This window comes from Triticum urartu, chromosome 4, assembly GCF_003073215.2.
Source record: "Triticum urartu cultivar G1812 chromosome 4, Tu2.1, whole genome shotgun sequence".
Lineage (NCBI taxonomy): Eukaryota > Viridiplantae > Streptophyta > Magnoliopsida > Poales > Poaceae > Triticum > Triticum urartu.
The window spans coordinates 555,308,755-555,327,978 of NC_053025.1; positions in this window are offsets into that span (position 1 = coordinate 555,308,755).

Below are 19,224 nucleotides of genomic sequence, written 5' to 3' on the forward strand. Positions count from 1 at the left end.
ACTGAAATCATCTCATCTTTCCAGAGGCCCACTTGGTTTGCCAAGTTGATGCCTTGATCATTCTTTCCCTTCCGAAGCATGCATATGCATTGCATATCACATCTCGCATATCATGCCATGTATTGCATCATGTTGCTTGTGCATTGCACCGTGATTGATTGTTGGTCCTTTGCTTGTGTTCTTGCTTTGGGTAGAGCCAGGAGACGAGTACATGACCGAGGAACCTGTTGAGTACTCTATCGAGGATCAAGCTTTCGACAACTCTGAGAACTTTGCAGGCAAGATTACCATACCCTCAAAATCACTTCTATCTTTGTTTGCTAGTTGTTCGCTCTATTGCTATGTCGCGCTACCTACCACTTGCTTATCATGCCTCCCACATTGCCATGTCAAGCCTCTAACCCACCTGAGGGAGTCCTGGATTAGGGGGTCTCCGGACAGCCGGACTATCTCCATTGGCCGGACTGTTAGACTATGAAGATACAAGATTGAAGACTTCGTCTCGTGTCCGGATGGGACTCTACTTGGCGTGGAAGGCAAGCTAGGCAATGCAGATAAGGATATATCCTCCTTTGTAACCGACTTTGTGTAACCCTAACCCTGTGCGGTGTCTATATAAACTGAAGGGTTTTAGCCCGTAGGACAACAACCATAACATGCAATCATACCATAGGCTAGCTTCTAGGGTTTAGCCTCTATGATCTCGTGGTAGACCTACTCTTGTACTACCCATATCATCAATATCAATCAAGCAGGACGTAGGGTTTTACCTCCATCAAGAGGGCCCGAACCTAGGTAAAATATCGTGTCCCCTGCCTCCTGTTACCATCCGGCCTAGACGCACAGTTCGGGACCCCCTACCCGAGATCCGCCGGTTTTGACACCGACACCACCTTCCTAGGAAACCGTTGTTTGGCCATGTTACCGCTTTTGCTCAGCCCCTCTTATAGCGTTGCTAGTTGTAGGTGAAGTTGAAGTTTGTTCCATGTTGGAACATGGATATGTTGGGATATCATTATTATATCTTATTTACTTTAATGCATCTACATACTTGGTAAAGGGTGGATGGCTCAGCCTTATGCCTAGTGTTTTGTTCCACTCTTGCCGCCCTAGTTTCCGTCATATCGGTGTTATGTTCCTTGATTTTGCGTTCCTCACGCGGTTGGGTGTTATGGGAACCCCTTGACAGTTTGCCTTGAATAAAACTCCTCCAGCAAGGCCCAACCTTGGTTTTACCATTTTCCACCTAAGCCTTTTCCCTTGGGTTCCGCGGACTCAAGGGCCATCTTTATTTTAAACCCCCGGGCCAGTGCTCCTTTGAGTGTTGGTCGAAAACAGAGCCACTTGCAGCGCCACCTCGGGGAAACTTGAGGGTTGGTTTTAGTTGTACGTAGTGTTGATCTGGTGTGCCCTGAGAACGAGATATGTGCAGCTCCTATCGGGATTTGTCCGCACATCCGGGTGGTCTTGCTGGTCTTGTTTTACCATTGTCGAAATGTCTTGTAACCGGGATTCCGAGACTGATCGGGTCTTCCCCGAGGAAGGAATATCCTTCGTTGACCGTGAGAGCTTGTGATAGGCTAAGTTGGGACACCCCTGCAGGGTATAAACTTTCGAGAGCCGTGCCTGCGGTTAGGTGGAGGATGGGAATTTGTTAATATTCGGTTGTAGAAAACTTGACACTTAACTTAATTAAAATGAATCAACTACGTGTGTAGCCATGATGGTCTCTTTTCGGCGGAGTCCGAGAAGAGAACACGGTCTTGTGTTATGCTTGAACGTAAGTAGTTTCAGGATCACTTCTTGATCACCCCTAGCTTCTCGACCATGTGTTGCTTCTCGTCTCACTCTATTTTGCGTATGTTAGCCACCATATATGCTAGTGCTTGCTGCAGCTCACCTCACTACCCTTTCCTACCCTTAAGCTTAAATAGTCTTGATCGCGCGGGTGTGAGATTGCTGAGTCCTCGTGACTCACGGATACTTCCAAACAGTTGAAGGTGCCGAGGACACCAGTGCAGGTGACGATACCGAACTCTAGTGGGAGTTCGACAAGGAGTTGGGACGTTACTATGTTTCTTTTCCGGATGATCAGTAGAGGAGTCCAGTTGGGACGATCGGGGATCTAGCATTTGGGGTTGTCTTCCTTTATTTTGGTTTCGTAGTCGGACCTTTGATTGTACCTTGGTTGATGTATGGATTATTTATGTATTGTGTGAAGTGGCGATTGTAAGCCAACTCTTTATCCCTTTCTTATTCAGTACATGGGATGTGTGAAGATTACCCCTCTTGCTACAAACCTACCATGCGGCTATGCCTCTAAGTCGTGCCCCGACACATGGGAGATATAGCTACATTGAGGGTGTTACATAGGGTCTACACACTTAAGGTTCGGTGACGCTAGAGTTGTTATGGGAAATAGTATGTGGTTACCGAAGGTTGTTCGGAGTCCCGGATGAGATCCCATACGTGACGAGGAGTTCCGGAATGATCCGGAGGTGAAGAACGATATATTGGACGAAGGGTATTGGATTCCGGAATTGTTCCGGGGGTACCGGATGATGACCAGCGTGTCCGAAAGGGGTTTCAGAGGCCCCGTCAAGCGTTGGGGGGCCTTATGGGCCAAGGGGAGGAGGCACATCAGCCCACTAAGGGGCTGAGCACCCCTCCCACCCCATCTCACGTAACCTGGAGAGGTGGGGGCGCCTCCCCTAGGTCAGCCACCCCTCCCAGCTTGGGGGGCAAGTTTCCTAGGGGTGGGGGCACCCAAACCCATCTAGGGTTTCCCCTATGGCCGCCGCCCCTACCCTAGGGAAACCCTAGGGCGCCTCCTCCTCCCCCTTACCCCTATATATAGTGAGGGAGAGAGATGGCAGCCGCACCCCCTTGCCTGGCGCAGCCCCTCCCTTCTCCTACACATCCTTCTCCTCAGTAGCGCTTGGCGAAGCCCTGCCGGAGAACCACGAGCTCTAATAGCAAAAAGAATGATCTGGAAAACTTTTATGAAACTCTAATAGCAAAAAGAATGAACTAGAAAACTTTAATGAAACTCCACTAGAAAAAAGAATGAACTAGAAAACTTTAATGAAACTCTAATAGCAAAAAGAATTGATACGTCTCCAACGTATCTATAATTTCTGATTGTTCCATGCTATTATATTATCTTTTTTGGATGTTTATAATGGGCTTTATTATACACTTTTATATTATTTTTGGGACTAACCTACTAACCCATGGCCTAGTGCAAATTGCTAATTTTTTTTGCCTATTTCAGTGTTTCATAGAAATGGAATATCAAACTGAATCCAAATGGAATGAAACCTTCGGGAGAGTTATTTTTGGAACAAACGTGATCCAGGGGACTTGGATTAGACGTCAAGAAACGAGCGAGGAGGCCATGAGGCAGGTAGGCGCGCCTGCCCCCTTGGGCGCGACCCCACCCTCGTGGGCCCTTCGCAGCTCCACCAACCTACTTCTTCCTCCTATATATATCCATATACCCCCAAAACATCCAGGAGCACCATGAAACCCTATTTCCACCGCCGCAACCTTCTGTACCCAAGAGATGCCATCTTGGGGCCTTTTTCGGAGCTCCGCCGGAGGGGGAATCAATCACGGAGGCTTCTACATCAACACCATAGCCTCTCTGATGATTTGTGAGTAGTTTACCACTGACCTTCGGGTCCATAGTTATTAGCTAGATGGCTTCTTATCTCTCTTTGGATCTCAATACAAAGTTCTCCTTGATCTTCTTAAAGATCTATTCTATGTAATTCTTTTTGCAGTCTGTTTGTCGAGATATGATGAATTGTGGGTTTATGATCAAGATAATCTATGAACAATATTTGATTCTTCTCTGAAATCTTTTATGTATGATTTGTTATCTTTGCAAGTCTCTTTGAATTATCAGTTTGGTTTGGCCTACTAGATTGATCTTTCTTGCAATGGGAGAAGTGCTTAGCTTTGGGTTCAATCTTGCGGTGTCCTTTCCCAGTGACAGCCGGGGCAGCAAGGCATGTATTGGATTGTTGCCATCGAGGATAAAAAGATGGTTTTTATATCATATTGCTTGAGTTTATCCCTCTACATCATGTCATCTTGCCTAATGTGTTACTCTGTTCTTATGAACTTAATACTCTAGATGCATGCTGGATAGCGGTCGATGTGTGCAGTAATAGTAGTAGATGCAGAATCGTTTCAATCTACTTGTCGCGGACGTGATGCCTATATACATGATCATGCCTAGATATCCTCATAATTATGCAATTTTCTATCAATTGCTTGACAATAATTTGTTTACCCACCCTGATACTTATGCTATCTTGAGAAAAGCCACTAGTGAAACCTATGGCCCCGGGTCTATCTTCCATCATATTATTTTCATATAAACTTGCTATTTCTATTACCGTTTATTTTGTAATCTTTATTTTCCAATCTACATAATAAAAATACCAAAAATATTTATCTTATTATCTCCACTACAAGAAATATGTCAACTTGTGACACCAACTATTGGTCACTGAATGGTCCACAGGTTTTCCATTTGTGACCTTTTTGTGACCAAAAACATAAGGTCAAAAGCTGGCCGTCGTAAACTGACATTAGCGACCTTTTCTTCTGGAATGGCTCAGATGTTTATGACCAAAAAATGGTCGTAGATTTAACGACCATTATTTTGGTCACTAGCAATCGACCACACCACGTCAGATCCACCGTGGCAAGCTGACGTGGCCAGAATTACGACCAAATGAAAAGGTCGTAAAATAGAAAATCAGCCCGGTCCCCATTTCAGCCGTCTACATGGGCCAACCCAATAATTTCAGCCCATTTAATTTTTTTTCTCTTTATTTTGCTATCCTGCATGGGCTGGCCAATAATTTGGCCTTTTATTTTCTGGGATGGAAGCCCTTTCTCTGATGATTTTTTTATAGTCACTATTGTTTTGGCCACAGCCTTTTTGTCTAGTTCGAATTTGGGCCTTGGCCTTTTTATTCTGTATGCAGCTCTCATAATTTTTTTCTTACAGTCATTTCTTTTTTTAGGCCCAAAGCCTTTAGTCTAATTCTTGTTTGGGCCTCGGCCTTTTTAGAGCCAGGTTCTTATTTTGCATAACTATAAACAGAAAGGCCCAGGTGGCACAAAGTGATCACAAGCCCAGTTCAAACAGCAAGGCCCAGATGCACAAGTGATCCACATAACTTCACAGAAAATAAACACAGGTTCACAAGATCATAACTTCACAGGTTTCAACATAACTTCACAGCAGGTTCACATAAGAATCACATAACTTCACAGGTACATAACTTCAACAGGCAGCAATGCCAACAAAATGCTTCAAGACAAAACTGCAAGAGGTTCAACAGCATCAAACTAGGCAGCAATGCAACTACCTGCTCAAACTGCACAGCCATCAAACTGCCTTAGCTCCAAAGAGAGCATCAAGTGGGCTAAACTTCTCTTCCCTGCTCTTTGAAGACTTCTTGCGCAGCAGTTCAAGTTCCTTGTCGCGTGCAGCTTCAAGATTCTCTGCCTTCATCTTGATTTGCCGCCAATTCTTCTTTGCATCACTTCAGCTTGAAGGCTCAAGACCTTCTCCAGCTTCTGCTCAAGGTCATGAACATGACAGCCACTTCAGCAGTTGCTTTGCCGGAGTTCCTAGATGACTGGAGCCCAACATTCCTGAGGAATGTGCTTTGCTTGACTTCGTCTTGAGCACTTCTTCGACAATTTCAACAGCAGACTTTGGCTCTTCACTTCTGGTACGGCGCGTCCTTCATTTTTTCCATCTCAAGCCTAGCATATGGAGGAAAATGATAGGCCATTAAGTGGGAGATCTATTTCACAGTTTGCAAACAAACCAAGCAAGAGAAACCAAAACCAGCACACAAATGGATTATTTGAAAGTACCAAACCAGCACACAATCTATACAAGAAGATGATGACTAGTGACCTGGAGACATGCAATTGAACAATATGATCACTTCATTAAGCCTAGAATGGTGGTTCTATATAAGATGGCTTCCTGAGTGAGCCGATCATCAAACTAACATTCAGATCAAATTTCATCATATCATAAAAAATGCATCAAATAGCTACAGCAAGTTCTGATATCTTTGTTGAACTATCAAACAACATCAAAGCATGGAACATAGCGTGTGTTCTTGACTGGCTCCGAATCAAACAACATCAAATCATCAAAGCATCAAAGCTGGCTGTGAATCAAACAAGGCAAAGCATGGAGTGACTTACTATAGCAGTCTTGACTGGCTCCGAAAACCTGTGCTTCTTGCTATTGTGGGTGGCCTTAAACAAGTCAATCGCAGACAGCTCCTCACCCTTACGCTCTTCTTTGTGAAATGTTTTTCAACAAAAATCAAAATGTTATTCAGCAAGAATCAGAAATGTTTATTCAATGAGGATCAAACGGTAAGGTCTCTAGAGAAGAGTTCTCACAGTGGCAAAAATGTGTGTGTGTAGTGCCTGGAACCAGTTCTCTGATTGTACACGACTTTCTCGATTCATCTTGTTCGACACACAGGTTTCCTACAAAAAAGCATACTGTCAGCATGATCTAGCACTAGCATATCATGTGCAGAACATAAAGCATCAAACAAAGCAGAGACAAACCTTGTGTCTTGGGGTAGACCACATCTCCACCAGAGCTTGCCATTCACCATCCGTCAGATCAGGCACCGGAGACTTAATGCTGACTTTATTTGCGGCTACGGTATCAAAATACTTCTTCTTGATCTGATGGCGTCTGTTCTTTGAATTTTTCTGCAGAATATCTTTGCACGCGGTCTTGATGGTCTCCGAGTCCGTGTTCATCTCAAAATTTGCCTACCAAGACAGCAAACAAGGTAGGAACAATATTAGTGATCATGCATAGGTGTAACAGAAAATAGATAGCACATTAACTATGAAACAAGTAGCTTACAACAACTTTCCCAATGTAGTTCTCCAATAGACTAGCATTTTTTTGTATAGCTTGAAGTGAGGAAGACGGAAGATGGCTTCTTTGCAACGAGTCCACACTCAGAAGCAAGCTTTGCTGCCTGCAGAGGCTTCTCTGGACGCTTCATCCCTTCGGCAATTTGGATAGGCACCTTGCTACCAAGCGACTTGGTGATCCTCTCTAGCCCTTTGCCCTTTCTAAGTCTAGTCTTGGTAGTCATTGCATCTGAAATGAAATTGAACTCATAAATTAGAATAGAATCGACAAATGCAGGAATCGCAAAAGCATACATGATCATTCCATTTGGAAAATGCACTAGTAAATCCAGAGGGCCCGAACCTGGGTAAAACATCGTGTCCCCTGCCTCCTGTTACCATCCGGCGTAGACACACAGTTCGGGACCCCCTACCCGAGATCCGCCGGTTTTGACCCCGACATTGGTGCTTTCATTGAGAGTTCCTCTGTGTCGTCGTTGTTAGGCTTGATGGCTCCTACTATCATCGATAGCGATGCGGTCAGGGTGAGACTTTTCTCCCCGGACAGATCTTCGTATTCGGCGGCTTTGCACTGCGGGCTAATTTGCTTGGCCATCTGGAGCAGATCGAAGGCTACGCCCTTGGCCATCAGGTCAGATTTGGAAGTTTGAACTACAACGGCCGACATCCGCGGAGACTTGATCTTCGACGGATTCGAGCCACAGCCGGGCGCACCGCACTGTCACTATGGGTATGACCTAGCTCTGCCACCGCAAACAGTACCCAGAGGCTGCGCCCGCATCAGCTCCGACCCTTAGCTTGGAGCCAACTGCGCCATCGAGGACGGGTGGTAGACACCACCTCAGGGGCTGCAGTCTCAACGGTGATCGAGCCGAACACCAACCTAACCCTTTGCGTAGCCCGTGACTCCAAGTGCCAGACACTTTTCCGGACTCCGAACCATCCGCGCCCCTGCTAATCGAATCCGATTGGACGCCGGATCATGGAATTCACCGTTGCGGATATCTTTCAGCACTCGCCCTTCGGTGACATTCTGAATTCACTAAGGTCTCTCTCTTTGTCAGGAGAGCCCTGGCCGGATTATGGCCAACAGGATTGGGATGCGGACGACGAAGAAATTCGAGGCCCACCCACCACCCACTTCATAGCCACTATCGATGATTTAACCGACATGCTCGACTTCGACTCCGAAGTCATCGACGATATGGACGACGATGTAGGAGATGAACATGAACCAGCACCTATAGGGCACTGGAAAGCCACCTCGTCATATGACATATACATGGTGGATACACCCAAAGAAGGCAATGGCGACGGGATAGCGGAGGATGACCCCTCCAAGAAGCAACCCAAACGCCGACGTCAGCGGCGCCGCTCTAAGTCCCGCCAAAGCAAAAGTGGTGATACCGGCACAGGAGATAATAACACTCCGGATAGTGCCGAAGAAAACAACAAACCCCTGCAGCAAGATTTAGAGGAGGATGGAGGAGCCAGCTCTCCTGAGAGAGCGGCAAACGGAGAGGAGGAGGATGACAATCACATGCCCCCCTCTGAAGACGAGGCAAGCCTCAGCGACGATGAATTCACCGTACCAGAGGATCCCGTCGAACAAGAGCGCTTCAAGCGCCGGCTTATGGCCACGGCAAATAGCCCGAAGAAAAAGCAGCAGCTGCTTCAAGCTGATCAAGATCTCCGAGCTGACAAATGGACTGAAGTCCTCGCGGCCAAGGAATATAAACTCGAGCGCCCCTCGAAGAGTTACCCAAGGCGCAGGTTACTACCCCGACTGGAGGAAGAAGCGTATAATATGGCTGATCGGCCACCTCGTGGCTGTGATAGAGAGGCATTCCAGCCAAAAGCTCAGCCTCCACCCCAACGCCATTCAAATAAAAAGGCATGGGGAGATACGCCAGACTTGCGAGACGTATTGGAGGACAAGGCAAATCATTCAAGATCGATCTACGGATCACGAGGGCGCACCACTCTGCGAGACAACAAACGTCACGCCGGATACAGTAAAAGTAAATTCGGTCGGGCCGAACACAGCGGGCAAGACCCATTCGAGCTGCGTCGCGATATAGCCCAGTACAGAGGCGCCGCACACCCCTTATGCTTCACAGACGAAGTAATGGAACATCAATTCCCAGAAGGTTTCAAACATGTAAATACTGAACCATATGATTGCACAACAGGTCCCGCAGTATGGATTGAGGACTTCCTCCTCCACATCCACATGGCCCGCGGCGGTGACTTACACGCCATCAAATACCTCCCATAAAAGCTCAAAGGACCAGCGCGGCATTGTCTTAACAGCTTGCCAGCGGACTCCATTAGCTGTTGGGAAGATCTGGAAGCCGCATTCCTCGACAACTTTTAGGGCACTTATGTGCGACCACCAGACGCCGATTGATGGAGTCCTGGAATAGGGTGTGTTTGGATCGCCGAACTATACCTTCAGCCGGGCTCCTGGATTATGAAAATACAAGATTGGAGACTCCGTCCCATGTCCGGAAGGGATTTTACTTGGCATGGAAGGCAAGCTTGGCGATACGGATGATCAGATCTCCGACCATTGTAACCGACTCTATGTAACCCTAACCCTATTCGGTGTCTATATAAACCGGAGGGTTTTAGTCCGTAGGACAACATACACATCAACAATCATACCATAGGCCAGCTTCTAGGGTTTAGCCTCTCTGATCTCGTGGTAGATCAACTCTTGTACTACCCATATCATCAATATTAATCAAGCAGGACGTAGGATTTTACCTCCATTGAGAGGGCCCAAACCTGGGTAAAACTTCATGTCCCTTGTCTCCTGTTACCATCCAGCCTAGACGCACAGTTCGGGACCCCCTACCCGAGATCTGCCGGTTTTGACACCGACATTGGTGCTTTCATTGAGAGTTCCTCTGTGCCGTCGCCTTCAGGCTCGATGGCTCCTACGATCATCAATGGCGATGCAGTCCAGGGTGAGACCTTCCTCCCCGGACAGATCTTCGTCTTTGGCGGCTTTGCACTGCGGGCCGATTCACTTGGCCATCTAGAGCAGACCAAAAGCTATGCCCCTGGCCGTCAGTTCAGATTTGGAAGTTTAAACTACACGGCTGACATCCGCGGGGACTTGATCTTCGACAGATTCGAACCACTGCCGAGCGCGCCGCTCCGTCACGACGAGCATGATCTAGCTCTGCCGCCGAACAGAGCCCTGGAGGCTGCACCCGCATCGGCTCCGACCCCTAGTTCGGAGCCGGCCGCGTCGATCGAGGATGGGCGGTTGGATGCCACCTTGGGGGCTGCGATCCCAACGGCGGTTGAGCCTAACACCAGCCCCGTACTCTGCAAGACTCGTGACTCCATGGAGCCAGATTCTTCTCCGGACTCTGAACTCTCCGCGCCCCTGCCGAGTGAATCCGATTGGGCGCCGATCATGGAGTTCACGACCGCGGACGTCTTTCAGCACTCGCCTTTCGGCGATATCCTGAAATCACTGAAGTCTCTCTCTTTGACAGGAGAGCCCTGGCCCGATTACGGTTAGCAAGGTTGGGGTACGGATGATGAAGAAATTCAAAACCCACCCACCACCCACTTTGTAGCCACTGTCGACAACTTAACCGACATGCTCAACTTCGACTCCGAAGACATCGACGGTATGGACACCGATGAAGGAGATGATGAAGAACCAGCGCCTACTAGGCCCTGGAAAGCCACCTCGTCATATGACATATACATGGTGGACACCCCAAAAGAGGGAAAGGGCGATGGAACAACGGAGGATGACCCCTCCAAGAAACAGCAAAAGCGCCGGCGTCAGCGGCGCTGCTCAAAATCCTGCCAACACAAAAATGGCGATTCCAGCACGGGAGATAATAATACCCCGGAAAGCGCCGAAGAACATCCCCCCGAGCAAGATTTAGCACAGGAGGATGGAGAAACCAGCCCTCATGAGAGAGCGGCCAACAGAGAGGTCGAGGACGATAATTGTATGCCACCCTCCGAAGACGAGGCAAGCCTCGACGACGACGAATTCGCCGTGCCAGAGGATCCCGTCGAACAAGAGCATTTTCAATGCAGGCTTATGGCCACGGCAAGAAGCCTCTAGAAAAAACAGCAGCAGCTTAAAGCTGATCAAGATCGGCTAGTCGATAGATGGACTGAAGTCCTTGCGGCCGAAGAGCATAAACCCGAACGCCCCTCCAAGTGCTACCTGAAGCGCAGGTTGCTACCCCGATTAGAGGAGGAAGCACTCGACGCGGCTGACAGGCCACCTCGTGGCCGCGACAGAGAGGCCTCATGGCCCTCCACCCAAGCCGCACCCCGTACCAAGGCACGGGAATATGCACCGGACTTACGAGACATGTTGGAGGACAAGGCAAGGCAAACAAGATCGATCTACGGATCGCGTAGGTGCCCCACGGCTCGAGACGATAACCGTCACGCCGGCCACAAATTCGGCAGGGCCGAACACAGTAGACAAAGCTCATTGGAGCTACGTCATGATATCGCCCAGTACAGAGGCGCCGCATACCCATTGTGCTTCACAGACGAAATAATGGATCATCAAATCCCCGAGGGTTTCAAACCCGTAAACATCGAATCATATGATGGCTCAACAGATCCCGCGGTATGGATCAAGGATTATCTCCTTCATATCCACATGGCCCGCGACGATGATTTCCACGCCATCAAATACCTCCCACTCAAGCTTAAAGGACCAGCCCGGCAGTGGCTTAACAGCCTGCCAACAGGGTCAATCAGCTGTTGGGAGAACCTGGAAGCCGCATTCCTCGACAAGTTCCAGGGCACCTATGTGCGACCCCCAAATGCTGACGACCTAAGCCACGTAATTCAGCAGCCAGACGAATCGGCCAGGCAATTCTGGACGCGGTTCCTAACAAAGAAAAATCAAATACTCGACTGTCCGGATGCAGAGGCCTTAGCAGCCTTCAAGCATAATATCCGTGACGAGTGGCTTGCCCGGCACCTACGACAGGAGAAGCCGAAATCTATGGCAGCACTCACGACACTCATGACCCGCTTTTGCGCGGGAGAGGATAGCTGGCTTTCTCGTAGCAACAATATGACCAAGAACCCTAGTAGTTCGGACATCAGGGACATTAGTGGCAGGTCGCGTCGCAACCAACAGAAGCGCCGCATCAACGGCGACAATGCTAAAGATACGGCAGTTGATGCAGGATTCAGAGGCTCTAAATCCGGTCAGCGGAAAAAATCATTCAAAAGGAATCCTAGGGGCCCGTCCAGCTTGGACCGAATACTCGACCGCTTGTGCCAAATACATGGCACCCCCGAAAAGCCAGCCAATCACACCAATAGGGATTGCTGGGTGTTCAAGCAGGCAGGCAGATTAAGCGCTGACAATGAAGACAAGGGATTGCATAACGATGGCGACGAGGAGCCCCGGCCACCGAACAACAATGTACAGAAGGGTTTTCCCCCACAAGTGCGGACGGTGAACATGATATACACCACCCACGTCCCCAAAAGGGAGTAGAACCGCGCGTTAAGGGACGTATACGCGGTAGAGCTAGTCTCCCCAAAGTTCAACCCATGGTCCTCCTGCCCGATCACCTTTGATCAAAGAGACCATCCCACTAGCATCCGTCATGGCGGATTCGCCGCATTGGTCCTCGACCCAATTGTTGACGGATTTCATCTCACTAGAGTCCTTATGGACGGCGGAAGTAGCCTGAACCTGCTTTACCAGGATACAGTGTGGAAAATGGGCATAGATCCCTCGAGGATTAAGCCCACCAAAACGACCTTTAAAGGCGTAATACCAGGTGTAGAGGCCAGCTGCACAGGCTCAGTCACACTTGAAGTGGTCTTCGGATCTCCGGATAATTTCCGAAGCGAGGAGTTAATCTTCGACATAGTCCCGTTCCGCAGTGGTTATCATGCACTGCTCGGGCGAACCGCATTTGCCAAGTTCAATGTGGTCCCGCACTACGCATACCTTAAGCTCAAGATGCCAGGCCCTCGAGGAGTAATTACGGTCAATGGAAACACCGAACGCTCCCTCCGAACGGAGGAGCACACGATGGCCCTCGCAGCGGAAGTACAAAGCAGCCTCTCCAGGCAGTTCTCCAGTCCGGCCATTCAACGACCGGACACCGTCAAGCGCGCCCGGAGTAACCTACAACAAGACCGCCTGGCACGTTCCGAGCAGGCGTAGAAATGCGGCCCCAACCCCAACCCTCGCAAAAAGGCGACGCCAGTACTTCGTGTCCATAACTACGCTCTGGAAATACCATGGGCATAGGGGGAGGGGCAACATCACGGCATGTCCAAAACACGGCTTAAACCGCACCAGGGGCTGCCGACTTTTTACTTTTCTCTTACTTTCAGGACTCTACTCTTCGAAAGGCCTGTTCGGCAGTTCAACTGCCGCACAAACGATGCAAGAACCAGGGAAGCAAACAAGCCATGCCGCATTACGGAAATCACAGGTGGTCTCTATCACGAGCAGTATACCTGTTTCGCATACTCCTCCGCAGCTTGCCCCTGGAGCAGACATGTTAAATAATCCAACTTTTCGTTTACCGCATTACTTGTATCTTTCTTCTTTGATCGCAACTATTTTAATGAGCAATGCATAGCTTTTGTCTTTTTTGCATTACCCTTTATATATATATATATATGTTCCTTCATGACATGTTGCACCCGTACACTTTGGTACGGCCAAAATACGCCAGGGGCTTAAGTACCCCACAACATGGTGTGAGAAGTCCAAACACTTTCACAAGTGCGGCACCCCGAACTTATAGCATTATATGCATCGGCTCCGAATCATGTCTTGGGTCAATAGTTGGGTTTGCCCGGCTCCTATGTTTTGGTACCTTACGTTCCGTTATATCGGCTAAGGTAGCACTATGAGAACTACTGCGATTGTGCCCCAGTTGAGCTGGGCTAAGCACCTCAGTAGAGAAAGCTAAAACTGACTGTCATGATGAGGCGAGAGCTGGTCGCTGTTCGAGAGGTTTTCGAGGCCCTAAAGACTTATGCCGCTTAGAGCGAGGAGTCGGCTTTTGTCCGGCCTAGGCGTGGATAGCGCCCCGAACTCGGTCTTCCGAACACTAGGGGCTTCGCCGAAATTTAAAATTATAGAATTCTATGGCTAAGTGAGAGTGTTCACGCATTATAGTCCGATTGCCTCGTTCGTTGGGCTAAGCGCCTCCCTCGAAGGACCCAAATATGGGAAAAAGAGCGCCCAGGTTTATCCTCGAACACCCCAGCACTAGCGGCAAGGGGGCAGAAGCCGACGACTCGCCATCTCTTAGTATTGATAAACAGCCACATAGAAGGTAATATTTTAAATTCAAGCAGCATTGCTTAGCGCATATGAACAAGTCTTCAGCGCATAGGATAACACGAGCGGGTTTTACTCAAAAAATACATCCTTGGTACATTCATCCGCAACAAGGCGGGCACCCTTTAGAACATCCTTATAATAATTCTCGGGCTTGCGATGCTCTTTCCCCGGCGGTGGCCCATCCTTCACAAGCTTCTCCGCATCCAGCTTGCCCGAGTGCACCTTAGCACGGGCAAGGGCCCTACGGGCACCTTCAATGCAGACGGAGTGCTTGATGTCTTCAAGCCTTGGACAGGCCTCCACCAGGCGCCGCACCAGCCCTAAATAGCTCCCAGGCAGGGCCTCTCCAGGCCACAACCGAACTAGGAGGCCCTTCATGGCCTGTTCGGCCACCTTGTGGAGCTCGACCACTTGCTTCAGCTGGTCGCTCAGGGGCACGGGGTGTCCGGCCTCAGCGTACTGAGACCAGAACACCTTCTCCGTCGAGCTGCCCTCCTTGGCTCCATAGAATGCGGCGGCATCAGACACACTCCGGGGAAGATCTGCAAATGCCCCTGGAGAGCTCCGGATTCGGGTAAGTAACAGGTAACTCATGTTTATGTGTTTGCTTTGCATAAAGAATGCCTTACCCGCCGCAATCTTCTTCACCTCATCCAACTCCTGGAGGGTCTTCTGGGACTCGGCCTTGGCAGACTTGGCATTTTCTATAGCTGCCGCGAGCTCGGACGCTCGCGTCTTCGAGTCAAGCTCCAAGCTCTCATGTTTCTTCATGAGAACCTGGAGCTCTTGCCGCACCTTGCCAACCTCATCCTCATACCTCTCCCGCTCGGTGCGCTCCACGGCCGCACTCTTCTCGGCCTCGAGCAGCGCTTGCTTAAGGGTCACCACCTCAGACATGGCCCCTGCAGTAGCCATGTCAATCCTGTCATTTTTTTGCAATTGCACCTTTTTTATATACATATTCAAACAGGGTATTTCTTACCTTCCTTCTCCTCGAGCTGCTTCTTGGCATGCCCGAGCTCTTGCTCAGACTTCTCGAGACTCTGCTTCAGCACATCCACTTCTGCAGTCAGTGCAGCGGACGCTAGCAAAGAAGCCTGCATACGCATATTGACTCCTTTTGTTAGACTCCTGCGAATTCTTTGATCCTGTATTCGGCTTTTCTTCCCGAACGCCCAACAGAGCATCAGGGGCTACTGTCTATGCGGTAACATTATTTGAACATTCTTTACTTACCTCAAAGCCTGTTAAAAGGCTTGTACAAGCTTCAGTTAGTCTGCTTTTGGCGGACTGAACCTTCTGGATCACCGCACTCATAATAGTGCGGTGCCCCTCGTCGATGGAGGCACCTTGGAGCGCCTCCAACATATTGTCCGGCGCCTCCGGTTGGACGGAGGACACCGGCACGGAAGGCTTTCTCCTCTTGGAAGGAGATCGCCCGCTGGACATTAGAACCCTTGAAGATTCCGGAGCTGTGTCCGGCCTTAAGCCGGACTTGGAGCCCTGGGGGGGTTCCTCCCCTTTACTCCTGGAGTCCGGGAGGTCGCCTTGCGGCGCCTCCAGGACCACCTCCTCCCTGGTTGGAACCTGTTGGGACAACACTTCGGTGTCGCCCGTAGGGCATGGGAAGGAAGCCGTCGGGAGCGAGTTCACCTCCGACGAGCCCAGTGAGCCGCTCGACGACGCGTCGAGTCGGTCTTTGGGTGGGCTTCATAAAGACGTTCGACATAAGGGAAAGCTATGCAATAAACAAATACTATGAGTCACTCCGGTATCCGGATACTTATGATTTCGCCAGGGGCTTGGCCCTGGGCTGCCACTCCTCTTCGTCGTCGTCGGCGTCGGTGGAGCAGTCCGGAGGAAGGGTTTTCCCCTCCTTGGACCCTCCGGCCTCCTCAGAGAGGGCGGCCTTCCTTTTGTTCTCTCCCCCCGCTCGAAGGGGAGAGGTCTCTTCTTCTTCCTCCTCGTCTTCACGAGAGGAAGGCGCTTTGGGACCGTCGGATGACGAATCCGACACCTCCTGGCGTCGGGCACTCTTTCGAGTCCCCGTGGCCCTTTTTGTGGCCTTCTTCTCCGGCACCACATAGGGCACCGAACCAGCAGCTTCGCCAAGCGAGCGTCCACTGGGCCTTCGGGTAGAGGAGCCGGACAGTTGATGTGTCCGGACATCACCACCCAATCCTATCCAGGGTAAGGGAACTCAGATCCCGCATAGAGTCAAACTATGAAAAACTGATACCCTGCAAAAGGACAAAAACAGCTTACTACATGAGCGTGATGCTGAGTACTGAATCCGCGATCCTCGGTAGTGGATACGGGAGCCTCGGCGCCCTTGAAAAGCACCCTCCAGGCATCTTCGTACGTCGTGTCGAAGAGCCTGTTAAGAGTTTGATGCTGCGCCGGGTCGAATTTCCAAAGGTTGAAGGCCCATCGTTGGCACGGGAGGATCAGGTGGACGAGCATAACCTGGACTACGTTGACAAGCTTGAGCTTCTTGTCCACCACGGTTTGGATGCATGTTTGGAGTCCGGTCAGCTCTCCTTTTTTACCCCAAGACAGGCATGTCTCCTTCCAGGAGGTGAGCCGCGTGGGGGGGCCGGATCGAAACTCAGGGGGTGTGACCCATTCAGCGTCGCGCGGCTTGGTGATGTAAAACCACCCTGATTGCCACCCCTTTAGGGTCTCCACAAAGGAGCCCTCGAGCCACAGAACGTTGGCCATCTTGCCAACCATGGCGCCGCCGCACTCCGCCTGGCTGTCGCGCACCACCTTCGGCTTGACATTGAAGGTCTTTAGCCATAAGCCAAAATGGGGGCGGATGCGGAGGAAGGCCTCACACACGACGATAAATGCCGAGATGTTGAGGACGAAGTTCGGGGCTAGATCATGGCAATCCAGGCCGTAGTAGAACATCAGCCCCCGGACAAATGGATGCAGAGGGAAGCCCAGTCCGCGGAGGAAATGGGGGAGAAATACCACCCTCTCGTGGGGCCTAGGAGTGGGGATGAGCTGCCCCTTTTCAGGGAGCCGGTGCGCGATGTCGCTGGCCAGATATTCGGCCTTCCTCAGCTTTTTGATGTGTCCCTCCGTGACGGAGGAGACCATCCACTTGCCTCCCGCTCCGGACATGACTGGAGAGGGTTGAGGTGGTAGTGCGGACTTAGGCGCTGGAGCTGGAGTGCGCAAGAATGGATAGGCAGAGGAGGAAGAAGGCATGGGTGAAAAGGTGGATCCTTTTCCCCTTATATGGGTGGACGCGATTATGTGTCCCCACCAGCCTGGTAAAACTTGCTTCTCTCCAAGCGCCGTAATCAAAGGCGCGGTTGGGTTACCCATGCCCGTATTGATGAGAATCCCGAAATGAGGGGACACGATCTCTGCTTTGACAAGACGTGCCAAGGAAACCGCCTCGCATAATGCGCTGAGGTGGGATAATGAAACGATTTGGATAATGGCTTGGCCGTGGCGTGTCGCACCACGAAATACGTCAGCAGATTAGATTTGTGTTAATATTATTATTCTCTCTATGGCAATATGTGGAAACTTATTTTGCAAAGCCGGACACTATCTTTGTGTTTAAGATCTTCTATGAAGTATTTGGAGGAGGAACCCGGCTTACAATGCCGAAGAAAATTTGCGCGTCGGACTCATCGTCATTGAAGCCTGGTTCAGGGGCTACTGAGGGAGTCCTGGATTAGGGGGTGTTCAGATAGCCGAACTATACCTTCAGCCGGGCTCCTGGATTATGAAAATACAAGATTGGAGACTCTGTCCCGTGTCCGGAAGGGATTTTCCTTGGCGTGGAAGGAAAGCTTGGCGATACGGATGATCAGATCTCCTACCATTGTAACCGACTCTATGTAACCCTAACCCTATCCGGTGTCTATATAAACCGGAGGGTTTTAGTCCATAGGACAACATACACATCAACAATCATACCATAGGCTAGCTTCTAGGGTTTAGCCTCTCTGATCTCGTGGTAGATCAACTCTTGTACTACCCATATCATCAATATTAATCAAGCAGGACGTAGGGTTTTACCTCCATTGAGAGGGCCCGAACCTGGGTAAAACTTCGTGTCCCTTGTCTCCTGTTACCATCCGGCCTAGACGCACAGTTCGGGACCCCCTACCCAAGATCCGCCGGTTTTGACACCGACACCTATGATTTGAGCCACATAATTCAGCAGCCAGAAGAGTCGTCCATGCAATTCTGGACTCGGTTCCTTACAAAGAAAAATCAAAGCGTCGACTGTCTGGATGCGGAGGCCTTAGCGGCTTTCAAGCACAACATCCGAGACGATTGGCTAACCCGGCACCTTGGTCAGGAAAAGCCGAAATCTATGGCAGCTCTCACGACGCTCATGACCCGCTTTTGTGCGGGAGAAGACAGCTGGCTAGCTCGCAGTAATAACATATCAAAGAACCATGGTACCTCAGATACCAAGGACGGCAATAGAAGGTCACATCGCAACAAGCATAAGCGCCGCATTAACATCGAAAATACTGAGGATACGGCAGTCAATGCCGGATTCAAAGGCTCTAAACCCAGTCAGCGGAAAAAGCCATTCAAACAAAGTACGCCGGGTCCGTCCAGCTTGGAACGTATACTCGATCGCTCGTGTCAAATACATGGCACCCCAGACAAGCCATCCAATCACACCAACAGGGATTGTTGGGCGTTCAAGCAGGCCGGCCAGTTAATTGCCGAAAACAAGGACAAGGGGCCGCATAGCGATGACGAGGAGGAGCCCCGGCAGCCGCACACTGGAGGAAAAAAGAGGTTTCCCCCGCAAGTGCGGACCGTGAACATGATATACGCAACCCACATCCCCAAGAGGGAGCGGAAGCGTGCACTCAGGGACGTATATGCGTTGGAGCCAGTCGCCCCAAAGTTCAACCCTTGGTCCTCCTGTCCGATCACCTTCGATCGCAGGGACCACC